The following is a 14,960-nucleotide window of genomic DNA, read 5'->3' on the forward strand; positions in this document are numbered from 1 at the left end:
CTCATATAATGAATCAGAGTTAACTCACTACAGAGCAAAAAATACTGATTTAATTTTGGCATTTTTTGCATTTATGAGGAAAAAGCTTGGTTATGGATGTTACACTTTTCTGTTATGGATGTGATGGATATAAAATTGCCATATATTAGATTTTAGGAAATCTAATATAACAGTTTGAAAACATTAACAGAGACGTGTTTGAGTATTTTAAAGCACTGTAAAATACTTGCTTGCTTACACAAAAAATGCAAAAATGGTTTTGATTTTATGCCGAAAACCTAATGTTCATGGCAAGGTTGACATTTGTTTGGAATTGCTCATACATAAACAAACAGAACACACACACCCAATGTGTGTGTATATATATATATATATATATATATATATATATATATATATATATATATATATATATATATATATATATATATATATATATATATATATATATATATATATATATATATATATACATACATATAATGTCAAAACAAACTTTTGTTTTGGATGTGTAGTCGCGAATCTCTTCTGCCCAGCACTGGTGTTTTTTCTATTTTAATTTAACTTAATTTTGTAGGTACATATAGACTAGTTTGTAGCTTTTGTTCCTGGCTAAATTACATTTAAAACGGTTATGTTAATTATCAACATAACGCACAAAATGCTTTTGTTTAGGAGGAAATATAGCCTATGTTGGATTACCATTCATTCAAAAAGTAAAACCCACAGTGCATTTGGCTAATGAATAAAAAAGTTTAAAGTACATTATTTTTCAGTGTAGGTCACTAAAACTATGCAATGTAAGCTAGTAGCAAATGAAATAACAATATCTGGCTTTGACACAATGTAGTCCTGACTAATTAGTCTAAAAAGAAGCAAAGCAGCCCTTGTCTTCACATGCTTGTGAAGTGACAGATCGCCTCATTAGTCTGTGTTGGAGCTCGTGTTTGCTTTCAAAGTGCCCTTCCCTTCTCTCTCACGTTTCACTGCGACACCCCGTTAAACCCCAGAAACCCCTCCCTCCCCTCCCCTTCCACAAAGCCTAGATTGCAGAACGAGTCGCTTTCGATTATGCAATCCGGTCCAGCTGAACGCACATCATGCAGCGCCTGCACCGCAATGCAGCAGCGAGGCGCACTCACTGCTGCCGGCTTCACCGCTCCCGCACGACCATCATCCTCCTCCTCTCCTTCTTTATCTCCATCATCATCTCGCGGGATTCACTGGGCGTGTGTGGAGTATCGATAAGGCAGATTGATGCAGAGGAGAGGGGGCCTGTGATCATCCATCTCTCTGCTGCTGTCTGTGGGCTGATGATCATGCCTGTAAATCTGCTTCTGCGGCATGACCCTTTTTGTTTGAGCTCGAGAGTGAAACCTCTTAATATAAAGGGGAAAACACTGTTAATTGTGAATTCTTGTTTCTTTTTAGTGGAATTATATTTTTCTAATGTAATATAATTTAGCTACTGCAATATTATGTTTTAAAAAAATCCAAACTCTAAAAAATGATGGGTTACTGTTGCTGTCAGGGGCAGATTCAAAGGTAAGCGGCTGCTTAGGGCTCCAGGAAATCTTAGGGCCTCCAAATAAATACATAGAAATATAAATTGACCTATAATTATATATAACATAGTTTTCTATCATATTTTGTGTGACGAGGGTCTAACAAAAAAATAAAAGTTTAATGACTAAAATTTCTGCGCAAATGTGTCCCCCACCCTCAATCATGGAACAGTCCAGCAGTCAAATTAGTTCAGGATTTATTGTTAAAACAAAATAGTTTATATATTATTTTAATAGTAAATTCATTTTAAGAAAACCAATCATTTAAAAAGTTTTACAAGATGCTTTACGTGTTGTTATTTTGCATTAAGACACAATATAGATAAGGAGATTGAGTGATGTAAGTGATGTAAGAAAAAAAAACTGCAAAATAAACCATTCCTTCATTTTCTTTTCGGCATAGTCCCTTTATTAATCTGGGGTCACCACCGCGGAATGAACCACCAACTTATCCAGCAACTTTTTTATGCAACGGATGCCCTTCCAGCTGCAACCCATCACTGAGAAACACCCATACACACTCATTCACACACATTATGACAATTTAGCTTATTCAATTCCCTTATAGTGCATGTCTTTGGACTGTGGGGGAAACCGGAACACCCGGAGGAAACTTAGGCAAACATGGAGAGAACATGCTAACTCCTCAGAAACGCCACCTGACCCAACTGGGGCTTGAAGTAGTGACTTTCTTGCTGTGATGCAATTGTGCTACCCACTGCACCACCATGTTGGCAACTTTTAGATCCCATGAATTGCTTAAGGCCCCCAGATCACTAAATCCACCCCTGGTTGGTGTAATATGGACTAAACCAACTACAGGGTTAGTTTTCAAAATGATTGAACCAAAATTAACCCATACTTACCCACTTTGGATTTAAATAACCCAGTGTTTTTAGAGTACCTATGTTTGAGAGTGAAACATCTGAACATAAAAGAAAAAAAGATAAAACACTGTGTTGTGAACTCTTTTTAGTGGAATTATAATTTCTCAGTATTTTCTTATGGGGGCGACATGGTGGCACAGTGGTTAGCACCGTCACCTCACAGCAAGAAAGTCGCTGATTAAAGTTCTCCTGGTGTTGGTGTGAGTTTCCTCCGGGTGCTCCTGTTTCCCCCACAGTCCAAAGATATAGGTGAATTGAAGAAACTAAATTGGCCTTAGTGTATGTGTGTGAATGTGAGAGTGTATGGGTGTTTCCTAGTACTGGGTTGCAGCTGAAAGGGCAATCGCTGTGTAAAACATATGCGGGATAAGTTGGTGGGTTATTCCGCTGTGGCAACCCCTAATTGATAAAGGGACTAAGCTGAAGGGAAATGAATAAATGAATAATTCTCTGCACTTTCTGCTTCAGTTTAGCTAATGGACTGATATGTTCTAAAAAAATCCAAGTTGTAAAAAATGATGGTTAATTAAACACAATTCTGGGTGTAAGGACTAACCCAACTGTTTGTCCATAATTGACCCATTGTGGGTTAAAATAACCTACAGTAGCATTTGTTTATAGCCTTTATTTGAGCAACAGAGCGAGGCCTCTAAATATAACAAATCCCTGTTGTTCTCACTCTTGTTTCTTATTAGTGGAATTATAATTTCTCTGAATTTTCTGCTGCAGTTTATCTGCTGCAATAATATGTTTTAATAAATCCTAACTAAAATTGATGGGTTATTTCAACCCAATTCTGGATGTAATAAGGACTTACCCAACTGATGGGTTATTTTTTTAAACCAAATGGATGGGATTACATTTAACCCAATGTACTTTGGGTTAATCCATATTAAAGTATTTTTCTATTTATTTTAATATATGAATAAATTAGGAATTTACCTTGCCAACTTTACTATAATAGTTTGGTTTATTTACCTTCGGCCCACCACCCTCAATCTAGTTTGATTTATATATATATAAGCAGTCGTTCATTCATTTATTCAATCATTCAATTATTCATTTTAAACATAATATAGGTAAAATATGGATTAACCCAAAGTAGACTGGGCTAAATTTGATCCTATTCATTTAATTAAAAAAATAAAAAAAACCCAGCAGTTGGGTAAGTATATATATACATACATATATACACACATATATATATATACATATAATTTATTTTGTGTTTCATAATTAATAAGCCTGTTTTGAGATACTAAGAATTACTTTATATGCATAATATCCTCTGTATTTTTATATAAATAACCTAATTTTAAATAATTCTAATGTATTTATTCATTTTTGTATAAATTTCCTTTAAGTGTTAAATTTTATTCTTCTTAATTTGTTAATAGCTTAAGTAGTAGGCTGATGATAGATTTAATTCATTCATTCATTCATTCATTCATTCATTCATTCATTCAAATCAACCCAATCAATTAATCAAAAATGATTTCCATTTCCATTTTCAATTCAAATATCTGAGCCAAATATTGTATTGAAATTGGTCAATTAAAAAAAAACATTCTCATATATATATAAATCTGAGTGTTAGCCTTTACAAGGTTTTTTTAATGGTTGTATCAGTAAACGGATTTTATGGTCAATCATTAAACCTCTTTGCATATTTTTGTGTTTAATTTGAATAATAAATACATTATTTAAATAATTAAGTTTTTAATTATCAATAATAATAATAATAATCATTATTAATACTTAGATGTAATATTGAATTTTTTAGTATTATAACATTCATTTTTTATTAATAAATATATTAATATTTAGCTGAACGTTTTAAAGAGGAAAACTTTCCTTTTAATGTCAAAACAGCCAAAAATATGAGAATATGTAAAAAAAAAGAAAAAACAACAACTTAGTCTTCAGTCGATGGGTGGCAGCAGTGAGCTGAGTGTGAGTCCGCTCCTCCAATAGAAACAGCAGAAGAAGAGTCTCACTAGTTTTGCGCGACGCGACCAATCTTCCTCTGTTGATGATTAATCAAGCTCATCTCATTTGGCTTATTCGACTATATAAACTCGTCAAGGGAATGAACTACAGATAATCGCGTCGGACGTAAGTAACGTGCTAATATGGCTTTCTAGCATTCAGTTGACCGGTGGATTGTGTGTGTAAACTCACGCACACACACACATAGGAAACTTTCGCCACGTTACATGTACCTTTATCCTACTGTTGACTCGCCTGCTGGCGTTTCTCGTCAGCTCTGTTTTTAACTTGTATCTCACTTTTTGTGTAGACAGTATTTCAGTATGCGGGGTAAAATGTACAGTCGCTATAAGTGATTGCTTATGATATCTGTAGATGAGTATAACGACAAAATCTGTCCATTCAGTATGTTAGATTTCTTTACAAAATATTACGCCCACACAAACTTAACAAATCAAAGTCTTAGTTTTTTTGTGATAAACAAAGGAAGCCTTTAACTTTTGAATAAACCTTTTTATAAACAGTTTTCATTCAGAATATGCTCACATGGATTTGCAGTTGCAACAACACAACAATAAAAAGAAGCACTATGTTACTGTAGAACATTAATAATAAATGGTAATGTAATCATTATAATTCATTTTAACAATGATATAACAAAGCTGCTATTGCTATAAATTATTTTTCTGCCATTTAAATACTGCTATATGAATTTGTATTGCATGTATTTTTTAAATGGCTCTAATTGATGTTTTTCTGAGTCTAACAGTATTCAGCTACAGAAATTCAATAATTACAATGCAAAAAAAAATGCTTTTCTTTTTTTAGTTTTGTCTTGTTTTTAGTACACTATTAATACGAATAGACAAAATAAAAATGTTTAGTTTTCACCATCAGAAGAAATAAGTAAAAATTTAGAGTTTTAAGTAAAAAAAAAAAATTCTTATAAGTGAAATAATCTTGTCTTCACTTTAAAAACCTAGATGATTGGGCTGGAAACAAGACAAAAATTATAAGTAAGAAATGTTTTATTTACATAAATCATATTAATTCGATTTACAGTTGAAGTCAGAGCTATTAGCCCCCCTGAATCATCAGCCCCCCTGTTTATTTTTTCCCCATTTTCTGTTTAACAGAGAGCAGATTTTTTTCAACACATTTCTAAACATAATAGTTTTAATAACTCATTTCTAATAACTGATTTATTTCATCTTTGCCATGATGACAGTAAATAATATTAGACTACATATTTTTCAAGACGCATCTATACAGCTTAAAGTGACATTTAAAGACCTTGTGTTTATAAAATTAATAACTGCTTTTATTCTAGCCGAAATAAAACTTAATAAGACTTTCTTCAGAAGAAAAAATATTATCAGACGTACTTTGAATATTTCCTTGCTCTGTTAAAAATTATTTGTGAAATATTTAAAAAGGGAAAAAAATAAATAAAAAGAGGGGCTTATAATTCTGGCATCAACTGTAAATACAGTGATTACAATTCTTTAGCTCTTGGTTAACACTCAGCAATCAACATTGCATATCTTTGCGATGTGACTATTGAGAATGTGCACATATATATGAAACAGTATATAGTGCAACCCTATATTGTAATATACATATGTTGATATAAGTAAAGTTAACATTTAAAAAATATAGATCCGTCAGGTCCCCTACTGCCCCCTAAAAACATAAAACAATAATTTTGTGAATAATTTATTCAATTTCAAATACGTGTTTGCTATTTTAATACATATAAAATTCAATTCATTCCTGCAATTTAATCTTCAGTGTCATTACTTTTATTCAGAGTCATATAAGAAATCATTCAAATGAGATTATTATGATAATTATTAATGTATTAATGATTAATGTTGACAACAGTTGTTTGCATTTATTTCTTGAGTATTTGATGAATGCAAGCTTTATGAAATTACATTTATCTGAAATAGACAGCTTTTGTTATTTTACACACTGCTGTTCATGCTTTTAAAAAAAGAAAATAATTTTATTTATTAAGGACAAAAACATTTTTAAAAGTGACTGTAAAGACTGTTTGGTTTTTATTTAGTTATTTTTATTTTCTTTTTATAAGACAAACTTATGAAAAATTATATATGCTCACTATTTTAAGCATCAATAATAATAAATGTGCTGGAGCAACAAGTAATTTCAGAAGGATCATGTGACAATAAAGAGTAGGTGTTCACGTAGAAAACAGTGGATTTAAAATCGCAGTAGTACTGTTTTTGCTCAGTTTTGATTCATTTATACTTTTGAGCGAAAGAACGGGTTTAGTGATCACACAGATGTATGATGCATACAAATATTACCAAAGGACTTAAAAAAAATTCCCATAAAATAGGGTAATGGTTTCACGCAGGCATGGGCCAGTATAAGTTTCTGATGGTATGAGAACCTTGAAAAAAAATACCACAGTATCATGGTATTGTGTTTACTGCTGTAACAATTTCTTTTGAAATTTCTTAAAAAAAACAACAACTTTTTTCCTCATTTACACAATATATTACATTTTAAAAAACATTTATAATAATTTGGAACAGTAAACATGTCAGGCTACATAATTCAACCCTTCTGTCTTCATTAGCTTCAAAGACACAAATTCCCTTACAACACATTATAAAAAAACGTAAAAAAAAAAAACACATACCTTAAAAACGGTAAAACAAAATATATTTGCGGTTTTAATACCTTGACTTTTCCAAACTGCGGTAAACCTTGAAAGCGGTTCTCGTCCAATGCCTAGTTTCACATCTGAATTTGATCACTTGAGCCAATGAAAAATAAATAATTTGCCTTAAACAATATTTTTTAAGTCCATGAGAGTACACTGTAAAAAATCCACACAATGCATTCATGTTGTCGCAACCCTAATTGATTAAGTTAACACTTTTAACAAATTGATGTGGATTGAACATTAAAAAATTTAAGTTGTCCTAATGAAATCTCAGGCATTGTGTTGCTTCAGCTCATTTTAAATAAGAATTAAAAAAAAAAAAACATTTTTTTTTTGAGAGTACACAGGATATTGAGTTTCTGTTTAATTCACATGCACAGGCTTATGTGAGTAACCTTAACTTTACATCGGATAAAACAAATATTTTTTAATTGAGCTCTTAATCAAATACATTTTTGTTTAGCTATCATTTGAACTTAAAATATATTACTTGAAAAATAAAACAAATAAACTAAATGAAAGTAAAATGAAGCACTGCTTGATTTTTTTTTCAGTGAGGATTATAATGCACTCATTCATTCATCCATTTCTATTGTGATCAGGTGGTCCTGGGCATTCGCTTGTCACTTATTCTGCCAACAGGTGGCACCATTTCTCTCTCATTTATTATTATTATTTTTTGATTTGTCTTCAAATTAACTTACACATGCAGGCCTGTATTATTGTATCCGCTATCATTGAAAGCTTCAGGAACAGCCTGCATCCATTTGCTCTCTGTGTGTTTTGGTTTTGACTCGTCTTTCGCCTCTGCTTGAAACTATCATTTGATCCTTTTATTTTTCTGAGTCTCTTCCCCAATCAGCTTTTTAAAAAATTCGACAAACTTGAAGCTCCCATTCATAATAAACTCAGCATCTTGCTATTAATCTGTGATATTTAGTCAATATAACAATCAATAACCAATCTAAATTAAGTGAAAAGTATAAATTTATAGGCAGCTTCAACATTTTTTTAAGAGCAAATAAGTTAAACGTTTTTCTTTGCAGTACTTAAAGCAGATCACTGAATGTATATGAGTGTCAGTGCAATGCCTGAGAACACACACACATACAGTAAACACACACACATACACATACACAGATCCTTGTCCACCGCACCTATAGGTTTAATGTTCTGCACACAACACACACCCTTATATGTGTGTAAAGAGACTTGTGTGTCTGATGAGAGAATGCAGGCTCATGTAATGACGCCTAGAGGTGTGTGTACCTGATTGGAGGGCACAGGTTATGAAGACGTGGCTCTTTTTTTCATGGTCTCTTCAAAGACGGACTGAGCTAAAGAGTTTTTGTAATGTCATTGTATATCATTTAACAGTTTTGACAGTAAGTCAGCATATCTGTTATAACAATACATTGATATTATATTAGTAAAAACACATTATTATTAATAATTATAATAGAAATAAATTGATGTTATTATTATTAACACTTCTTCTACTACTACTACTACTACTACTACTACTACTACATGCTACTACTGCTACTAGGCATGGGCTGGTATAAGATTCTGACGGTGTATGGAAACCTTGGATAAAATTATCACCGTTTGACGGTATTGTGATTACTGCTCTAAAATATATTATTTTTAAATGTCTGGGTAAAAAACTCAAACTTTTTCCCTTTTGAACACAATGTATTTTATTTTGAGAAGCATTAAAATATTTTGGAGCAGTAAACGTCTCGGGCTAAATTAATTTTTTAATTTTGCTGTCTTCAATTGTTTCAAACACATGTTTTTTTTCACTATTTAAAACAGCATCTTTTCTGCTGGAGGTTGTCCTAAAAAAAAAAAAAAAACTTAATAAAAAATCGTACACATACCTAAGGAGCCGTATTGCAGAAAATTTTAAAGGTTTTAAAACCTTGACTTTTCCAAACCGCGGTATACCTTAAAAATGGTTATAGTCCCATGCCTAATACTACTACTACTAATAATAATAATGATAATAAAAATAAGTAATTAATACATTTTTTACTATAAATATAACTTTATTATTACTATTATTATTAATAATAATAATATTAAATTGTTGTTGTTGTTGTTGTTATTATTAATATTATTAACAACAGTACTACTAATATTACTAATAATAATCAAAATTTATTATTATAAAACAAAATTATTAATATAATAATAATAATAATAATAATTATTATTATTATTACTATTACTATTAATGATAATAATAAATTGTTGTTATTATTCATAAATAATACTACTACTACCAATGCTGCTACTAATGTAAGTTATTATAAATAAAATTATTATTATAACTTATTGATATTATTATTATTATTATTGCTGTTATTAAAAAATAATAATAATAAGTTATTATAAATAAAATTAATGTTACGATTATAACCTAATTATTATTATTATTATTATTATTATTATTATTATCATTATTACTACTACTACTAATTATAGTAATACATTTTAGCTAATATTATTAACAGCAGTACTACTACTACTATTAATAATAATAATAGTAATAATAATAATAATAAATTATTGTTATTATTAACTTTACTACAACTACTACTACTACTACTTATAAAAATAAGTTAAAAGTAAAATAATTATTATAATTATAACTTATTATTAAATTTATTATATGTTCAGATCTATATCATGTCAGTAAAACCACAAAAAACTGTGTTTGTCTATAAAGTTTGTCGTTTCATATTTCAATCTTATTTTAATTGATTTATATACTTTGGCATAAAATATCTAAAAATATTTTATTCGTTTGCCATTTGGTTGACGTTAGTTTCATTCCAAAGATATTCAGTAAAATAATTCTTTATGATTATAAAAGCAGCTAAAATCTTAGTAACATTAAAACATTTTCTAAATTTGCTTATAAAAATGAAAAAAGTCGATGTATTTTGATTGTTATTTAATTGTTTTTTTTTCAGTGATATTTTTTATTATATAATTTTAATATAATTTAATTTAATTTTATTTATATAATTTATTATATTATTAAGGCGACGCGGTGGCACAGTTGGTAGCGCTGTCACCTCACAGCAAGAAGGTCGCTGGTTCGAGCCCTGGCTGGGTCAGTTGGCATTTCTGTGTGGATTTTACATGTTCTCTGCGTGTTCGCGTGGGTTTCCAGGTGCTCCGGTTTCCCCCACAAGTCCAAAGATATGCGGTACAGGTGAATTGGGTAAGCTAAAAAATTGTCAGTAATGTATGTGTCTGAATGAGTGTGTATGGATATATACCAGTGAGGGGTTGCAGCTGGAAGGGCATTCGCTGCGTAAAACATATGCTGGATAAGTTGTTGGTTGATTCCGCTGTGGCGACCCCAGATTAATAAAGAGATCAAGCTAAAAGAAAATGAATGAATTATATCATTCAATTTTGCCCCATTTTTGTGATTTTGATTGCTTCAGCAGTCCTAAAGCTTGATCAAATGTAACAAAAAAAAAACCTTTCTGAAAAATCCGGTTCAGTTTGCCAACACATTTCTCATTCAGCTGCTGAACCTGATCAAGCTGAATGATGGAGGCAATTGATAACTGAAAGCATATTGTGGGATTGCAGTAATGTTATGGAATGTATAAAGGATGTACAAAGGTGCACTTTCTTTTGATTCTTCTTCTAAAAGGAAGTGACACGACAGTTAAAACAAAAGTGTGTACACATGCAATGCAAACGTGTTTAGTTTACTTTAAAAAAAATTGAGCCTTGAAATTAAGTAAATGAACTGTGCGTTATTCAAAAAATTGAGTTAAGTGAACTTAACAGCTCTAATTTAACAGAATTACTTCATTTATTAAAAGTAAAATCAACTTGTCGCGATGGATTTACTTTTTTAAATGAATGGCTTTTTGGCAGCTGTATGTGCCATATCACTTCTGTGCTAAAGATGATGCAGTGGGCGGAGACTCCCTGCTCTCCTCTGTCCCAGCCAGCCAGTCAGTACGCATCAGCCTATATGACCCTCCCACTGAGGCGGTCCAGGCCGAGCTGCTTTGTGTGAAGCATGCTGAGGAGCCTCTGTTCTCCTCCCACTCGCTTTAATGGCTGTCAGAGGCTGAAAAGAAGCAGAGCAGCAATTTGATTCATTTCATTCATTGAGCAGCGGATAAGAAAACGGCGCGTGCACACACACACACACCATGATGCCAGGACATGCTAGAAACCCACACGTGAGTCGGATGCCATTTTGTCATGTGCTTTTGCTCATTCCTTCCATCCCTGCCTCCCTCCCCCGTCTGTAATGAGTCTTGTGATGCCTTTTAGCAAGGATGATGATGAGGAGGAGTGAGTGTGTGTGATGGAAACATGGTGGAATTAGTAGGATCTTGATGTGGATTCTTAGTCAGAGGGATGTTCGTAGGGCAACTTCTGGTTTCTATTTTTATTTAAAGCTGAAAATCAGGAGCCGGTGCATTGGACAGATGGCAGATTCATTGGGTTTACTACATTTTCTTTAGGGTAACTGGTTGCAAACAGTGTATATGGGCTGAATTTAAACAAACAAATTAAATTGAGTAATGTTCAACTTAATTTGTTTGTTTAAATTCAGCCAATATTAATTGTTTACAACCACTTGCCTGTAAAATATTAAGTAAGTCCAATGATTTTTTTTTTCAGTGTAGGACAACAGTGATGAAGATTTCCCATAAGGCCATGCACTGCTTTTAACTGTGCCATATGCACTTTTTTTTAGGGTAGATATATGGAAGTTGAGTCTGAAGTTCTTCCTGTTGGTGGTTGTTTTTGGCAGTAGAGAAACGATTATGTACTGTTTGAGAGATTGGTAATGTCAGAAACCACGAGGGATCATATTTATGTGTGCGAAGTTGGGTTATTTTATTGCAGGGTGTTTCAGTGTGATGTCAGATGAAATGATAGTTCAGCCAAAAATGAACAGTCTGTCATTATTTACTCGCTCTTCACTTGTTCAGAATTTATTTGAGTTTCTTTCTTCTGTTGAACAGTGAAGACTAGGGCTGCACGATATCGGAAAAGTCACATGATGTTATGATAATTATCTGCGATAAATATTGCGATATGAATAGTTTCAGAAGATGGTTTAAATAGCTCTAAAAATGCTTTTCTTACTTGGTTTTGCCTTGGTTCTAGTCTAAATATCAAATTAAATCAATTCTTAGATCAAGTAAAAATATTGTTTAGTTTTCACCATCAGAAGAAAGAAGTTTTTGCTTGTTTTAAAGAAATGATCTGCTATGGGGGAAGTGAATTAATCTTGTTTTTACTTTGATATGTAGATATTTGGACTAGAAACAAGACAAAAATTATAAGTAAGAAATGTTTTTTTGTTTTGCATAAATCATATAAATACAGTGCTTAAATACAATTACCCCCTGGTCAACTGTAATTTACACTGGACATTGCATATCTTTGCGATGGGACTATTGCAGATGCGCAAATTGCAATATCGATGCTAAAACGATATATTGTGCAGTCCTACTAAGGAAGATATCTTTTTTTTTTATAGTTCTCAGCAAACAGCATTTAGACTTCATCTTTCATGTTCAACAGGAGAAGAATCCTCATAAAGGTTTAAAACCACACGATGGAGAGTAAATGAAGGGGTCATTTTCATTCATGGGTGAACTACACACAAAACATGTTGCGTTCCACACAATCAATAAGCTTACTAGTTTGTGGTTTGAACACAAAAAATTACCAATTTTCTTTACCAATTACCAGTTTTTCTTTTTAAGTTTGTAGTTTGAACGAAGAGCAAGCTTATTTAGAGTGTATTCAAGGTTACAGTTTATGTTGAAAGTTTTGAGGTCAGTAAGATTTATATTTGAAAGAAACGAATATACTGACATTCAGCAAATGCATCAAATTGATTTACGTTTGTTGTAAATTATATAAAATGTTTTAGTTTAAGTGGATTAAGCAAAATTAAGTTGTCACCAAAAGAAAACAGCTTTATTTAGAAGTTTGCACACTGAAAATAAATGACTCGAAGATGATTCCTTGTATTCCTTAAATTTCTTCATGCTCAGTAATTGTAAATGATTTATTTGTGCTGAATTTAAACAGACAAATTAAGTTGAACATTACAAAAATGAATTTGTTTGTTTAAATTCAACACACATAAATAGTTTGTAACAATTTTGCAGACATCTTTTTTTTTCTGGAGTGTCTTAATATAAGGTTACAGCACTGATGTTGAAAGTTTCAGGGTCAGTAAGATTTATATTTGAAAGAAATGAATACCGACATTCAGCATTGATGCGTCAAATTGATTTATATTTGTTATAAATTATAAAGATTGTTTTAATATAAGTGGATTGAACAAAATTAAGTTGTCACCAAAATAGAACTCCTTTTCTTCAAGTTTGTAGTTTGAGTAAACAGCAAACTTAATTTTCTCGAGTGTAATATACACTGTAAGAAATGCTATGATTAATTAGTCATGACAGCCTATGTTTTTAATTCACTGTAACTTATTAAACTAAATTAATCATGTTCTAACTTAACAGTATAAGTTACACAAGCTGTTTTAAGTCAGTTTAACATATTATGAGTTGAATTGACTTATAAGGGTGTTTTGATTTAGCTTACAGATTTAAGGCAACCGGGATTTTTTTTTACAACGTAAAGTAATAGCACTAATGTTGAAAGTTTTGAGGTCAGTAAGATTTATATTTGAAAGAAACTATTACTGACATTCAGCAAAGATGCATCAAATTGATTTACATTTGCTATAAAATTTATATACTGTAAGTGCTTGGTTCTACATTTGATTTGTGTTGGGGCAACATGAAGAAATTAAGAAAATTAAGAAATTAAGTTTATTTGTTCGTTTTTACAAATATAAGATGATTTACCATAAAACAATTAAGCTGTCACAAAAAACTTAAGAATTGTGTTGGTTCAGCTAATTTTAAATAAGTAGTTTGAACAAGCTGCAAAAGTCATTTTGTATAAGTGTAGATTAATAAATGCATTTTCCCTCTCCAAGATGAATCTTGTGAAATAAACTGTTATTGTTTCCTGAAAAATATTTAGCAGCACAAACGTTTATAAAAATAAATATTTTTGAGCATCAAATCTGCATATTGCAGTGATTGTAGAAGGATCATGTGTCACTGAAGACTGCATTGATGATGCTGAAAATGTAGCTTTGTCATCACAGGACTGAATTACATTTAAAATCCATTAAAATAGATTAAATTGAATATATATATATATATATATATATATATATATATATATATATATATATATATATATATATATATATATATATATATATATATATATCAATAATTGCATCCCTTTCTTAATTAAGCACACAAAAAAATCTTAAAGACCTCAGTATTTCAATGGTAGTGTACATCTTTTTGCACGCACAGTACACGACAGTGAAAATGTTCATTTGTGTCCATCAGTTTTTGCTCTCCAGCTTGATTAAATCCTTGTGACATGTCAAGTGTTGCAGTACAGTTTGAATGTAGAGTACTGTATAACTCGTCTGTCTTATTAAACTAGCAACTTGAAAAGTATCTAGTTTTTCAAGCTTTTAAAAGGATTTTGAATGTACAGTATTTGTGAATTCATTAATTAGATATTGCATTATAAACGCTGAATCTAAGTGCATTGATTTTTTTTTATAATGTGCAGAAAACTGTTTGGAATTTCCACTATTTTTATGAACCTTGAAAAATGTATGATTTTTTTTACTGTCTCAATATAAATTGTATAAAATTGTATAAATTAATTATATATATATATATATATATATATATATATATATAT

At 31.0% G+C, this 14,960-nt stretch overlaps 1 protein-coding gene across 1 annotated transcript in view; it reads left to right on the forward strand.

The window, feature by feature from the left end:
- Positions 1–4,427: 4,427 nt before the first annotated feature.
- The window catches only part of gne (glucosamine (UDP-N-acetyl)-2-epimerase/N-acetylmannosamine kinase), a 39,473-nt gene continuing 28,940 nt past the window's right edge, over positions 4,428–14,960 (forward strand). The window contains 1 exon segment of the mRNA NM_200883.3: positions 4,428–4,567. The gene's annotated coding sequence lies outside the window, so the exon portion shown is untranslated.

The sequence above is a fragment of the Danio rerio genome, chromosome 1 (genome assembly GCF_052040795.2).
Source record: "Danio rerio strain M-AB ecotype USA chromosome 1, GRCz13ab, whole genome shotgun sequence".
In the NCBI taxonomy this organism is placed as follows: Eukaryota; Metazoa; Chordata; class Actinopteri; order Cypriniformes; family Danionidae; genus Danio; species Danio rerio.